General features: G+C 36.4%; 1 pseudogene; it reads left to right on the plus strand.

Annotated features, from left to right (window-relative positions):
* Window positions 1-3,666: 3,666 nt before the first annotated feature.
* Window positions 3,667-4,237, plus strand: LOC141516074 (high affinity copper uptake protein 1 pseudogene; annotated as a pseudogene).
* The last annotated feature ends 9,073 nt before the right edge of the window (window positions 4,238-13,310 follow it).

Consider the following 13,310-nt stretch of genomic DNA (forward strand, 5'->3'; position numbering starts at 1 on the left):
AGGATATGATAAACATGTTGGACTTGTTCATTTCAACAATACAATAATCAAAGATGAATTTAAGGGACTTGTGACAAAATTTACCATCCCTATCAAGAGAAGGAAGTATGTAGTTTAAATAAAGAATAGTTTATTATCTTCAATTTTTAAAAGTTGTCATATGTATTATGTAATTTTGCTTTCTAAAATGTTTTTCTTTTGGATCTGATTCTTCTCTCACAACACATTTAATTTTGATCTATGCTTGGCATGGTTACATTTTGTAAAGCCTGTATTAGATTGCTCTCTTTGGGGGGAGGAAGAAAAGCTGCAAAACTCAAAAACTTGCAAAAAAAAAGATTGTTTAAAAATTGCCATTGCATGGAGTTGGAAGAATAATTAAAATATTTACATAATTAAAAAAAGAAATGAGGCCTCTATTAGAAACTGTAAAAACTAGAAACTGTCAAAATCATTTCTCATCTTTTTGTATTCCTTCAAGTCTTGATTGCATTACTTTTGTTAGAGCAAAATCTTTTCATGTATGCCCTATTCTACTTTAAAGGTGAATGCTATATTCAAGAAAGATTAGTATCTCAGGTAAAAGGATCATTGAGCCCTTCTCAGGCATGCTTTCCACCTTTAATGTGTACCTTAGTTGTTCACCTTTTATCTGTGGCTCCAAGAAGCTATAGCACAAGTACCCATCACACTCCAGTCAACCATTTTGGTAGGTGCACTAAATCAGGTTGAGGGCAACCAAGGGAGTCTCAAACTCATCTGTGACTTATAATATGTCAATCCCAAACATGTGAAATCTTCCACTGATGGAATGGGTGGATAAGAACATTGTATTCCAAAGGCCATGAAGGCAGCTGAAGCAAGTCCTGTGGAATGCTTACAGCTTGGTTAGACATAGAAAATGCCAAGGTCATACACTCCATCTAGAACCATCATTAGTTGTCTTGATTCTGTCTTGCCACTGGATCAAGATGATTTCAGAAGAGAGAACCAGGATCATGACTTCACACAACTCTGCCTCACTTTAATCCAATTTGCACATGCATCAAAAGGCATCACCTATACCACTTTACCATGTCTATCTCAAAGTCCTGTGGTGACAGGCAAGTAATGAAGTAGCAAGTGTGGATATGCTGGAAGCTGCAGTGGAAGCCAGCACATAGGTGGCACAAACTTACAGTCATTTCCCCACTGAAAGTAGCAGTGGGATTCAGCATCCCCCTAGATAATTGAGCAGTTCTTTGGGGAATCACACTTCTCACCTCCTGATGTGAGGAAGGTGCTAGAAAAGGTGCACTAAAAATTGTCTGCACACCTAACCCTGGTTTGATTCCTGTGGCAGATAAGGATCCCACAGTGCTGCCAAGACAAAAAATTACAAAAATCTCTTCAAAGAAGATAGCACTCATCATCAAAGCATGGAATGCACACACATTCATAAACTCAAGTTCCAAAAGAACTGAAAGATGAACAACTCTTGTTGCAAAAGAACTTATCAGCTTTCATATACAAATTGTAACCCTCAGTGAAACAAGGGTGTCACCTGAAGGCCAGTTTGCCTTAGTCAGAGTTAGACATACATTTTTCTGGAATAGCCACAGTGAAGGGGAGCACTGTGTTGAAGCTGGGGTAGATTTTGCAATAAAAACTAATCCAGTCAACAAGCTGGAATGCCTACCAAAAGGAGTGAATAATAGGTTCATAACCATAAGAGTGTCACTTCCAGGAAATTGTCATGCTACCATCATCAGTACCTCTGATCCCACCATGAAGAACTCTGATGAAGTAAAAAGAAAAAAAATTTATGAAGACCTGGAGACTATTATCATCAGTGTATCAGTAGAGGTCAACCTTATAATTTGGGGTAACTTTAATGCTAGAGTAGGCTTAGCTCACCAGATTTGGAATTAAAAGCAGAAGCAGCAAGCTTGTACATCTCATGGCTTTCTCATCACAATAAACACAATAAAATTTCCTCATAGAAAACATTGGCATCTACTGATTATGTTATTGCAAGAAGAGATCTCACATTTAGTATGTATGTGATACAGAGTACTAGATTGATCATAGACTCATTCTCTCTCTAAGCTAAATATCAAGATCCAACGGAAGCAGTGGTCCCAAGGAAAAATGACAACTAGCAGAATTCATATCAAGAGATTAGAGTGGTAGCAGCTGGCTGGCACAGTAGATAGAGCACCAGTCCTGGAGTCATTTGGTCTGGGTTCAAATCCACCCTCAAACACAGAATAATTGCCTAGCTATGTGACCTTGGGCAATCACTTAATCCCATTGCCTTAAATAAAAAAAAATGAGATGAGAGTGTCTCTCTGAGCCAGAACAGTTTGTTGATAATTTGGAGAGGAACCTGAATCAACACACAGTTTACAACAATGGAGAAGAAATTGAGTGGGAAGCTTTCAGAGATCTAGTGTACAGCACTGCATTTGCTCATCTTGGTCAGAACATATGCAAACTCAATCCTGGTTTGATGCAAATGATGGGGAAATAGAGAAACAACTGAAAAATAAGAACTCCACAGGGTTTACCAATTGACCATTTTAAGAAAAAAACAACATTTAATTCTATCAAAAGTAAAATCTAAGTGAAACTTAGAGAGTTGCAGTATTCTTGGCTCAGTAATAAGGTAGAGGAAATTCAGTTTTTTAGAGATAGTAACAAACGAAAGTGCTTTTATGATGTCATGAAGTTTATATATGGGACAAAGCCCTATGATGCATCTCAAAGAGTCAATGCTGTTGGAGCCACGTTGATGATAGGGACATGATCCTAGAGAGATGTGCTGACCACTTCCATAGAGTTCTTATCATTCATCATTCAATGTAGATGCAATTGCCTGTTTACCTCAAGGTGGAGTTCCAATTGAAGAAGAGGTCTTTAGGCTCCTTTCAGTGGCTGTGCTGAGTCTATTCCAACTGATATCTACAAGGGAAGATTATTGTTCATTCAAAAGTTGACTCAAATTTTTCAGGATAAATGATATCGAGAGGTTATTCCCCCAATAATTCAAGTTTATCTCCATTATCTATCTGTATAAAGGTAAAGGGAATGGATTGTTCTGTGACAATCACAGGGGTATCTCTCTATTAGTCACGGTTGGTAAGATTCTTGCTAGAGACTTTGTTAATAGATTGATTCTTGACATGTAAGATTATCACCTCCCTGTAGAAGGCAGCTGTAGAAATGGTTGAGGAACAGTCAATATAATATTTGCTGCCAGGCAATTGTAGGAAAAATGCCTGGGAAAGAAAAGTGGGTTGAATGCAGAGTTTGAAGATCTAACCAAGGCATTAGAAACTGTTAATAATGAGGACCTATGGAAAATTAAGTCAGTAGGGTCGTGGACACGTAGTGGGCTGGATGGAGTCCTGGGGAAGGCTTCAGTGTATCTGAGAAAATGGGTTGAAAGAAAACCTCTCAGAGGAGGTGGTGACAGGTTCTGGATATTGGATGGTAAAGCCACATGCCTCTCTTCTCTCAGGTCCTTCCATGAATCCTTGCTTAGGATTTCTTGGAGAACAGAGGAGGCTGACCTTTCTGAGCACTGGTGGTCTCTGTGGGCATCGCCCCTCCCCCACTGTAACTTCCTTTTTATGATTTGTTTCAGGAGGATTCTGTTATCAATTTTCAATCTCTAATAAGAATATGAATCCAGGACACAATCCTTGGATGAGCCATGTGAATGATAATAGCACTATGCCCCCCAACCATCATTCATTCACTACAACCTCTCACATTTATAAGGGAGGAGGAGGAAACACGATGATGTCCATGACCTTCTATTTTGGCCTTAAGAATGTGGAATTTCTCTACTCTGGATTAGTGATCCATACACTTGGGGAAATGGCTGGGGCACTGTGGCTATCTTTTTTTTTTTAATGATTTTCTATGAAGGCCTCAAGATAGCCTGGGAGAACTCACTGTAGAAGTCCCAAGCCAGCATTCACTACAAATCCAGTTGGCCAGTATCAGGGCCAAATGGAACCATCCTTATGGAAACACACAAAACTGTTGGGCAAAAGATGCTGAGTTTCCCTCACCTTCTGCAGACTGTGCTGCATACCATCCAGGTTGTCAGTAGCTACTTCCTTATGTTTATCTTTATGATTTATAATGGTACCTCTGCATCACAGTAGAGGCAGGAGCTGGAACAGGCTACTTTCTCTTCAGCTGGAAGAAAGCAATGGTAATGGACATCACAGAGCACTGTCATTAATGTCAGACTATAGGATGTGGCCTTATTTACTACAATGGGAAGTGATTCCCATTTTTCCTCCATGGCCTTTTGCTGCCTAACACTTGCATAGACAACAAATCAAGGTGTTTTATATACTAACATCCAAACTGGATAGTGCCCTTCCCAAATTGTTGATTTCTGCTACTTGGCAGAGATCCTCAGTTATCCACTAATCAAGGTAGCCTTTGTTCTAATGATTTCTTGATTTTCTACTTCCTTTTTTAATATCTTGTTTTTCATGATAATTGTGTGAATTTGAGGCCTCATAGGTGGAGGCTGTGAGTAAACATGTATCTCCTAATGCATAGGGAAATAGGGTGTGCCTTTTTCTGAGGTGTGAAGTGATACATGGCAGTCTGAGAATCTGAAACATTTATGAGTTGAATAAAGGTCTGGTAACAAAGAGTTCCTTGAATAGCCACAATGGAAGTCAGAAGCTTCTGATTTCACCAATCACGCAATTGACAATCAACTTAGTAGTGGGAAATATTTTCAAATAAAACCATTGACAACTTTAAAATAAAAGAAAATTAAGTTAGCAAAGATTATCAGACTGCCTTCTGTGGGGGGATAGGGGGAGGGAAAAGAGGGTGGGGGAGAAACTGTAAAATTCAAAACCCCTCAAAAATGATAGGTAAAATTGTTTATACTTTGAAAACAAGTAAAAAATTAATAAATAAAAAAAGAAAATTAAGTCAAATTGTTGTTGCCTGGCGAAGTTAATCAATATTGTACTTCAATTTCATGATAGCATCCGTGTCTAGATTCTGGAAAGTGGGCAACGTTCTTGTTATTTCCCAGTCATCAGTGGAGTAAAGAAGGATGTGCCCTTGCTCCTATGCTTCATAGCATTTTAAGTTATATTATCAAACTACTTCCACTAAGATGGTGAAGTATAGGCAGGGGCTTCCCTGAACTCTCAAACCACTCCAAATACATTTAAATAATTATTCTAATCAAATTCTAGGGTGGCAGATCCCATAAAAAGACTGAATGAAAACATTACCAGTCCAAGACAACTTAGAAGGTCTGCCAGCAGGTTCTGTGAAATTGGGGTTGGAAAGGCCACACAGGAGCAAACAAGTTTCAGTCAACCATGCACAGATATCAGGGTGCCCAGAGTCATAGAAAAGGTGATGGCTTCCAGACTTCTCAGCCTGGGATTGCCAGGGACAGTTGGGAAGGTCAATATGAAAACTCTGCCACATCATAGTGAAAGTGGATCCTAGTTTAGTGCAGGCATTATATTAGACCCTGTCTTGGGGAACCAGGAGCAGGCCTGGGGACCTCTACAGCAGGGATTCACCTGGCAGGGAGCCACTCACTTGTTGCATCCAAAGTGCTCAAGTCTATCAAGTCTAGGTTTTCTAACAATGTATTCACTTCCTTAACTTCCTCCTTATTTATTTTATGGTTAGTTTTATCTAAATCTGAGAGAAGGAGGTTGAGTTCTCCCACCAGTAGAGTTTTAGTCCCTATGTTTTCCTGCAACTCACTCAACTTTTATAAGAATTTGGATGGTACATCATTGGGTGCCTTACATATTTAGTATTGAAATTGCTTAATTGTCTATGGTGCTTTTTAGGAGGAAATAGTTTCCTTCCTTATTTCTGTTAACAATATCTATTTTTGTACCTGATTTGTCTGAGATAAGGATTGCTACCCCTGCTTTTTTCACTTCAGCTGAAGCAAAATATATTTTGATCCAACCTTTAACTTTAATCTATATGTATTTATCTGCTTCAAATGAGTTTCTCCTAAGTGGTATATTGTAGGATTTTGGTTTTTAATCCACTCTGCTATTCTATTATGTTGTAAGGGAGAGTTCATCCCATTCACATTCAAAGTTATAGTTATTAACTCTTTATTGCCCTTTATGTTATCTTCCCTGTGATGTATTTTCCGCTTTTTCACTTTATCTATATTCCCCAGTATTTTGTTTCTCAATACCACCTCCTTCAGTGTGTATGCCTTCCTACATCCAAGCCCCTCCCCTTCCTTTCCCCTTTCCCTTTGTCCCTTCTTCCTTCCCTACTTTCGCTTAATTCCATTTTTCCTCCCCCCCTCTCCTTTTCCCCTTTAAATTCTTGAAAGGTAAGATAATTTTCTTAACTGAGTGTATGTACATTAACTTTAAGCAAAATCTGATGAGAGAAAGATTCACATGGTTCTCATCTCCTCCCTTCTTCCCGTTTTGAAATAGGTCCTTTATACCTCTTAATGTAATGATATTTACCCCATTAAATCTCCTCTATCCTCCTATCTCCTTACTGATTGCCATTTTAAGGAGGTATTGTTTTTAAATAATTCTATATAAATTATAGAAAAGTCATGAATGTCCATAACTTCTGACTAAGCACATACTGTCTAATGGAGTTACAATTCTTGAGAGTTATTAGAGTCTTTCTCTCAGGTAGGGATATAGCCAGTTTCATCTTACTAGATAGCAGTTTCATAGATATGTCATGAGTTTTCACTTCTGGCTAAGTATTTTCTCTCTAATAGATTTCCAGTTCTCAGGAGTTATGACAATCTTTCTGCCAGGTGGGGTTATAGCCAGTTTCATCTTAGTGGATAGCAGTTTTTTCTTCTTTTTTAATCTTTTCATGTGTCTCCTGTTTGATGTCCAAATTTTCTATTTAGCTATGGTCTTTTCATCAGAAAATGTTGGAAGTCTCCCATTTCATTAAATGTCCATTTTTTTTACCATGGAACGGAATGCTCAGTTTTGCTGGATAGTGGATTTTGACTGCATTCCAAGCTCCCTTGCTTTTTGGAATATCTCATTCCAGTCAATTCAAACCCTTTTTGTTGATGCAGCCAGGTCCTGCATAATCCTTCCTGTGGCTCCTTGGTATTTAAATTGTTTCTTTCTGACTGCTTGTATGATTTTCCCTTTTATCTGACTTTTCTGGGATTTGGCCACAATATTCCTTGGTGTTTTTATTTTTGGATCCCTTCTTTGGAAGGAATGGATGCATTCTTTCTTTTTTTAAGTTTTTTTTTTGCAAGGCAAACAGGGTTAAGTGGTTTGTCCAAAGTCACACAGGTAGGTAATTATTAAGTGTCTGAGACCAGATTTGAACCCAGGTACTTCTGAGTCCAGGGCTGGTGCTTTATCCACTATGCCACCTAGCTGCCCCATAGATGAATTCGTTCAATAACTATTTTTCCCTCTGTTTCCATGATATCAGGACAGTTTTCCAACACTAAATACTGTAATATTAAGTCCAAGAATCTTGTTGTCTCATGAAGTCATTAGTTTCCACAGATACCATTCTTTTTTTTTTTTTAATAAGAATGTTTTTCATTTACCTTTTGCACTTACTTTTCGACCTGGTCAATTATATTTTTGAAGGAGTTTTCCATTTTCCCAATAATAGTTTTAACAGAATTATTTTCTTTTTGCATTTGCCCAATTGAGGATGTGAGAGAATTATTCTTATATTGTATTTGTCCAATTGTATTTTCCAAGGATTTGTTTTCTTGTTGAGAGATGTTAATTTTCTCTTGCAAGGTGTTAATTTTCTCTTGAATTTCCTTTCCCAATTTATCCAATTGATTTTTAAACTACTTCTTGATTTCTTCAAGGAAATCTTTCTGGACTGGAGACCAATTCATATTGTCCTCACAATTTCTAGATCTCTCTGGGTTTGTATCTGTGTCTTCTAAGTATTTTTCAAAGGACCCCTGCCCCTTTCTGCTGGTCTTTCTTCATTTTCCTAGGTTCTTGTTTTGGAGGAGGGTCTGGCTCTCAGAGGTTTGCTTTTGAAAATCCTAGAGGCTTTGTTCATTTGGCTTAGTAACTCCAAGTGGGTCAGCCAGTTGGGTGTGTTGGCTCCTTTCTCTGTAGTGATTGAGGGCCCCTGCCTGGGTCTGGAGGGAGTGAGGGGCATCTGTAGAGTCTGAATTGTCCTTTAACAATGCTGGTTGGGCCCTGGGAGAGGTAGTTAATCTCCTTTTCAGCTGAGGGAGCTCTGCTGCCCATACTTGAGCCTGAGGAAGTGGGAGGTGGGGGTGGTTACTGTTTGTTCTGGGTAGAGGACTCGATTAAAAGTATGGAGCTCAGGATCCGCAAGCCTAGGCTAGATGTCCAGCTATGCTCTGCAACCATGTGCTGGCACACACCCTCCAGGCCACTGGGACTCACCCAACCTCTGTTCCCCCAGTCAAAGATTCCACAGCTAAAATTGGTCCTTGCATCTACCATTCACAAAATCCTCCACAGATAAGACATTGTTCTGGCTTCATCCTGCTACCACTGGATATCTGCTCTCAGCTCCCATTTCACCCATGGTCCCAATTATTTTCAGTAAACCTTTCCAAGTTATTTCTTTACTTGTAAAACTTAACTTTGTTTTTATGAATTATGATAAATCAGCTCATTCATTTTCCCATAAACGACTGGAAATTATTATTTAATGATTTTAACATTTCTGCTTATCATAATCATGATGTAAGTAAAATGAAAGATATTGCAAAAATCTAGGCCTAATGCTCCATATGTGGTTGTTTAGATTTTTAGCAGTAGCACCTATTCTTTCCCCATGCTGTATTTACATCTATTTCTTCCTTTCCCTCAAATTTTTCCTGTGGAATTCATGCAGATTTTGTTTTGATCCTTGACTGTTTGATTATTCTAGCATGATAGCTATTCCACGTGCAGAAGGTAACCTATAAGTGCAAGAGACTCAAGGAAACTGCTTGGTTCTGCTACCCCCAACTCCTATTTTTCTTAAACTTTTTCATCCATATAACACCATGGTCTGGAGATCTTTCTTGCCTTTTGTCTGTGACATGGAGTTCCAGCAAACTTTGATCACTGGTATGAAGGAAGAATAGAATAATATATACCAGAATTCTTTAACTTTCACATCTACTACATCTTGTCTGAATTCATATATGCATTTCTTTCTTGCTGGTAGGGAGGACACCATGACTACTCATGATTATGATATTTTTATTTTTAAAACTTATGTTACTTTTTTTGACCATTATCCATTCAGAGAAAAATATATTCCATTGTTTTTGAAGCAATGATTACTGTATAACTCTTCTTAGGATGGATTATTACCTCTGCATGTCATTTTATACCTACTTAAAGGATTAATTATTCACAGAAGAGAATATCTTTAGTTATAATCATTAGATAATCTAGTAGAAGTGTCAATAAGATTGACCTTAGATTTTTCATTTACTAAGTCCATATTACAAGTTTATAAAAGTCTAAGAATAGATTTTATTGATCAACTCATATTCATAGGATTTGATTATGAATTGGCCTGACCATTTATCCAAGCCATCCAAGTCTATGCCAAAGTAGAATGGAAGCTCTGTCTATACAACATGCCTCCTGATTCAGCCTGTATTCCTTCATCTCTCTTGTTTTAACAGCTTGCTGATTTTCCTTCAATGTCAAAACCTTCTTGCCTTGAAACAATGAAATTATTTCTTGCACCAGTGGAACTTTCCCCTCAAATCTTGGTTTTTTTTTCCTGTGGTCTGTGGTGAATTTACATATATTTTTGTTATTGAGTTCTGTATTGTGATTAGCTTTAGTATTTCTTTAAAAATGCAGAATGAATGCGAACAGCCACAGAAAAAAGAACAATAATAACTGCAGTATAATCCTAATTGCAATAAAAATGACTGCACTGGCTATTTGTTTAAATTGTCCAGTTTGTCAATTAAAGAAGTACTACCTCAAGGTGTAGGTTATAGGAACACCTGAACCTAGGTTCCTTTAAAAAACTGCTGGTTTGGTAACAAAAGAAAGATAGCCTTATTTCATCTTCTTTTGAACTTGTCCCTCATTTTTCTGAATAGATATTTCTAAAAATATCTATAGACCCACCTGATACATATCTATATCTATCTATCTATCTATCTATCTATCTATCTATCTATCTATCTATACCTCTGTCTGCACCTCTGTATATGAATCTTTTGCATCTCCTTTAACTTCATATATACAAGAAATTACCGAGCTATGTCATACCTTTTCTATGCTAATCTGCTCCATCTTGTTTTATTCAGTTGTTTTCAGTTCTTTCTGACACTTTGTGAACCCATTTGGGGTTTTCGTGGCAGAGATACTGAAGTGATTTATCAATTCCTTCTTGAACTTATTTGACAGATGAAGAGAGGCAAGCAGCTCAGGAACATACAGCTAGTAAGTATCTGTAACTGGATTTGAAATATGGAAGATGAGTCTTTCTGACTCCAAGATCAGATATTTATTCAACTATACTATTACTTCCAATTTTACTTTTAATTAGCAATATTAGAATTAATTTTAATTAATAATGTTGGAATTGCCTATACTCAAAGAATGCCTTCTTTGTCAATAGAATTATTAGAATACCTTAGAATTATCAGGCATAGCCAACACCCATATTGTTCTATATTATTTAAAGCATACCTCTGCTATAATTACACTTTTGTCTGAACAAACTGTTTCAACAACTTAAATATCAAACAAGAGAATCTTGGTTCCTTGTCAAGCTTACATAGACCATGATAGTTTTCACTCTTGCTAAACTGTTTCTAAAATTTGCTTCTTTAGCAGAAATATTGAATCTAGACATTGAAGCAATTTATCAAGAGCTAAAAGTCTTTATTATTGCTAACAAAGTCAATCCATAAAAGACAGATTTTTTTTAAGAATCAAAACAGGGAATTGCAAAATAATTGTGATTCCCCTCCTCAGTTTATTCAGCATTTACTCAAGTCATTGTTCTTTAATGAATAAATTAGTAAATTAAATGGAAGAGTGTGGTTTGGTTTATTAATGCTGAGTGAATAAAGATTATATAGATTGCAATGAATTCATTCACCATATATTGATACTATTCTGCCCTAAGAATATTGTAGATCAATCTGTGGAAAGCATCAGAATACTATTGACAAAGTAGCAATGGCTGATGGACATTTCGCTTGGCAATCATAGGAGTATCCCTACTTTTGAAATTAATCTATTCTGAATTCTATTTTAGTGACCCATCCCAGGTCAATAAGTAGAAAGATCCTTGATCATGAGGAAGTTCTTGAATGCAAAAGCTTAATAACCATCAGTCATACTAAAACGTTGATCATTCTCAGAACATTTCATTTGTCTTTTATAGTAGATTGGAATTGTGTGGCCTACACATGAATATGTAAATATGTGTAAATACATATGCATAAGGGATAGTACTTGATGTTTGTCCTTTATTTTTGAAGGAGACCATTTCATCAGGGGTGGTGATGCCATGACAAGCACATTAATTGGATTTGAATGAGTGGGGGTGGGGGGTTGTTATGAAAAGTCACCAGTTCCACTTTCTCCTGTAGTACCATTCAGTTTCAGTGGCCAGATATGAATCAGAACAACATGGATGTGGGGCAATTAGGATTAAGTGACGTGCCCAAGGTCATATAGGTAGAAAATGGTAAGTGTCTGAGGTCACATTTGGACTCAGGTCCTGCTGGCTTCAGGGCCAGTGCTCTATCCACTTTGTCATCTAGCTGCCCTAAGGGAGAGTGTTTTAGTTGGTAAAGTAAGGTATGTAATTTGTTATTGCTAATGCTTGTTAGACTGTGTATGTATATATTTAAAATATTTTATTGAATTGCTCTTCTTCATTTTGTTTCCTGGTTCTGATTACAATCATACTCAAATGCCTAGCAGAATGAGAGAAGACAATTAAATCACTCATCCAAGTTGTCTGTCTCTTTGCAAGAGACTCCTTTTCTATTTTCAAAGAACAGAACATAATGAAAATAATAAAGTGTACCACACTGTACATTCACAACTATTCTACTGATTTTTTTTCTCATTAGTTGTGACATATATTCTTCCATTTATCATTAACATTAGCAAATAAGTTTGGATTTCTGAACCATTGACAAACAACACAGGAAAATAACTTCTCTGTATAGATTTCTCATGAACTTTGACCAGCTATTCAAATAAATTAACAAAGATAATTTGTTTCATTGCCCCATCCATCTACCTTCATTGGAGAAGAAAATATATATTCCCTACAATGACTTAAAGCAAGGGAGATAGTTGATGAAATTCATGATTGCTTCAAAGAAGAAACTGAGTAAGACATATGGCAAACTTTAAAATGGATGAACTTTTTGAAATTTTATAAAACCCATCCTTAAATTATAACTTAAAAAGAATTGTAAAAGAGGGCTAATTCTTTTACTCATTACCACTTTTAAAATGGATAAAAAAGAAATACTCCATGAAAGGTATGCACAATATTCAAGAAGAAAGAGATCTAAGTACTTACTACATTGATTTATTATTTTGGTCATTTTATATTTTTTAATAATATTTTATTTTTCCCAATTACATATCAAGACAATTTTTGGTGTTCCTTTTTCTTTCTTTCTTTATTCCTTTATTATTTTCCATGCATTTTACATGCAAAGATAGTTTTGAACATTCAGCATTTTGTAATGCTTTTGACTTCCAGATTTTTCAACCACCCTCATTTCCCTCACCCCTCATACTAGGGAAAAAAACTAACATAAGTTGCACATATAAATTTGAATTTAACATATTTAACGTTAGTCAATCTGTGTAAGAACTGGAAATAGGGAGAAAGAAAAACATGAGAAAGAATGAAAAAAATATAAAAGAGGTTTTAAAAAGAGAACTTATCCTGTTTTGCTCTGCATTTGGCATGCATAATTTTATTTCTCTGGTTGTGGAGGGCATTTTTCTTAATAGAAGTCTCAGGATTGTTGAGGAGTTGAGTCAATCATAGCTGACCATGTCACAATGTAATTATTAGTAAAATATTCTCCTAGTAAGAGATGCACTTCATTCAGCTTAAGTTCTTGTAAATCTTTTCATGTGTTTCTGAGCAACAGTGCTACAAAGTATTCATATACCATATTTTTTCAACCATTACCAGAATTGATGAACGTTCCTCAATTACCACTAAAAAATGAACTGTTATAAATATTTTTGTATATATGATCTTTTCTCCTTTTTATATGATCTCTCTCTCTCTCTCTCTTTTTTTTTTTTTTTTTGGTTAGAAACTCAATCTAT

The sequence above is a fragment of the Macrotis lagotis genome, chromosome 3 (genome assembly GCF_037893015.1).
Source record: "Macrotis lagotis isolate mMagLag1 chromosome 3, bilby.v1.9.chrom.fasta, whole genome shotgun sequence".
Classification (NCBI taxonomy): domain Eukaryota; kingdom Metazoa; phylum Chordata; class Mammalia; order Peramelemorphia; family Peramelidae; genus Macrotis; species Macrotis lagotis.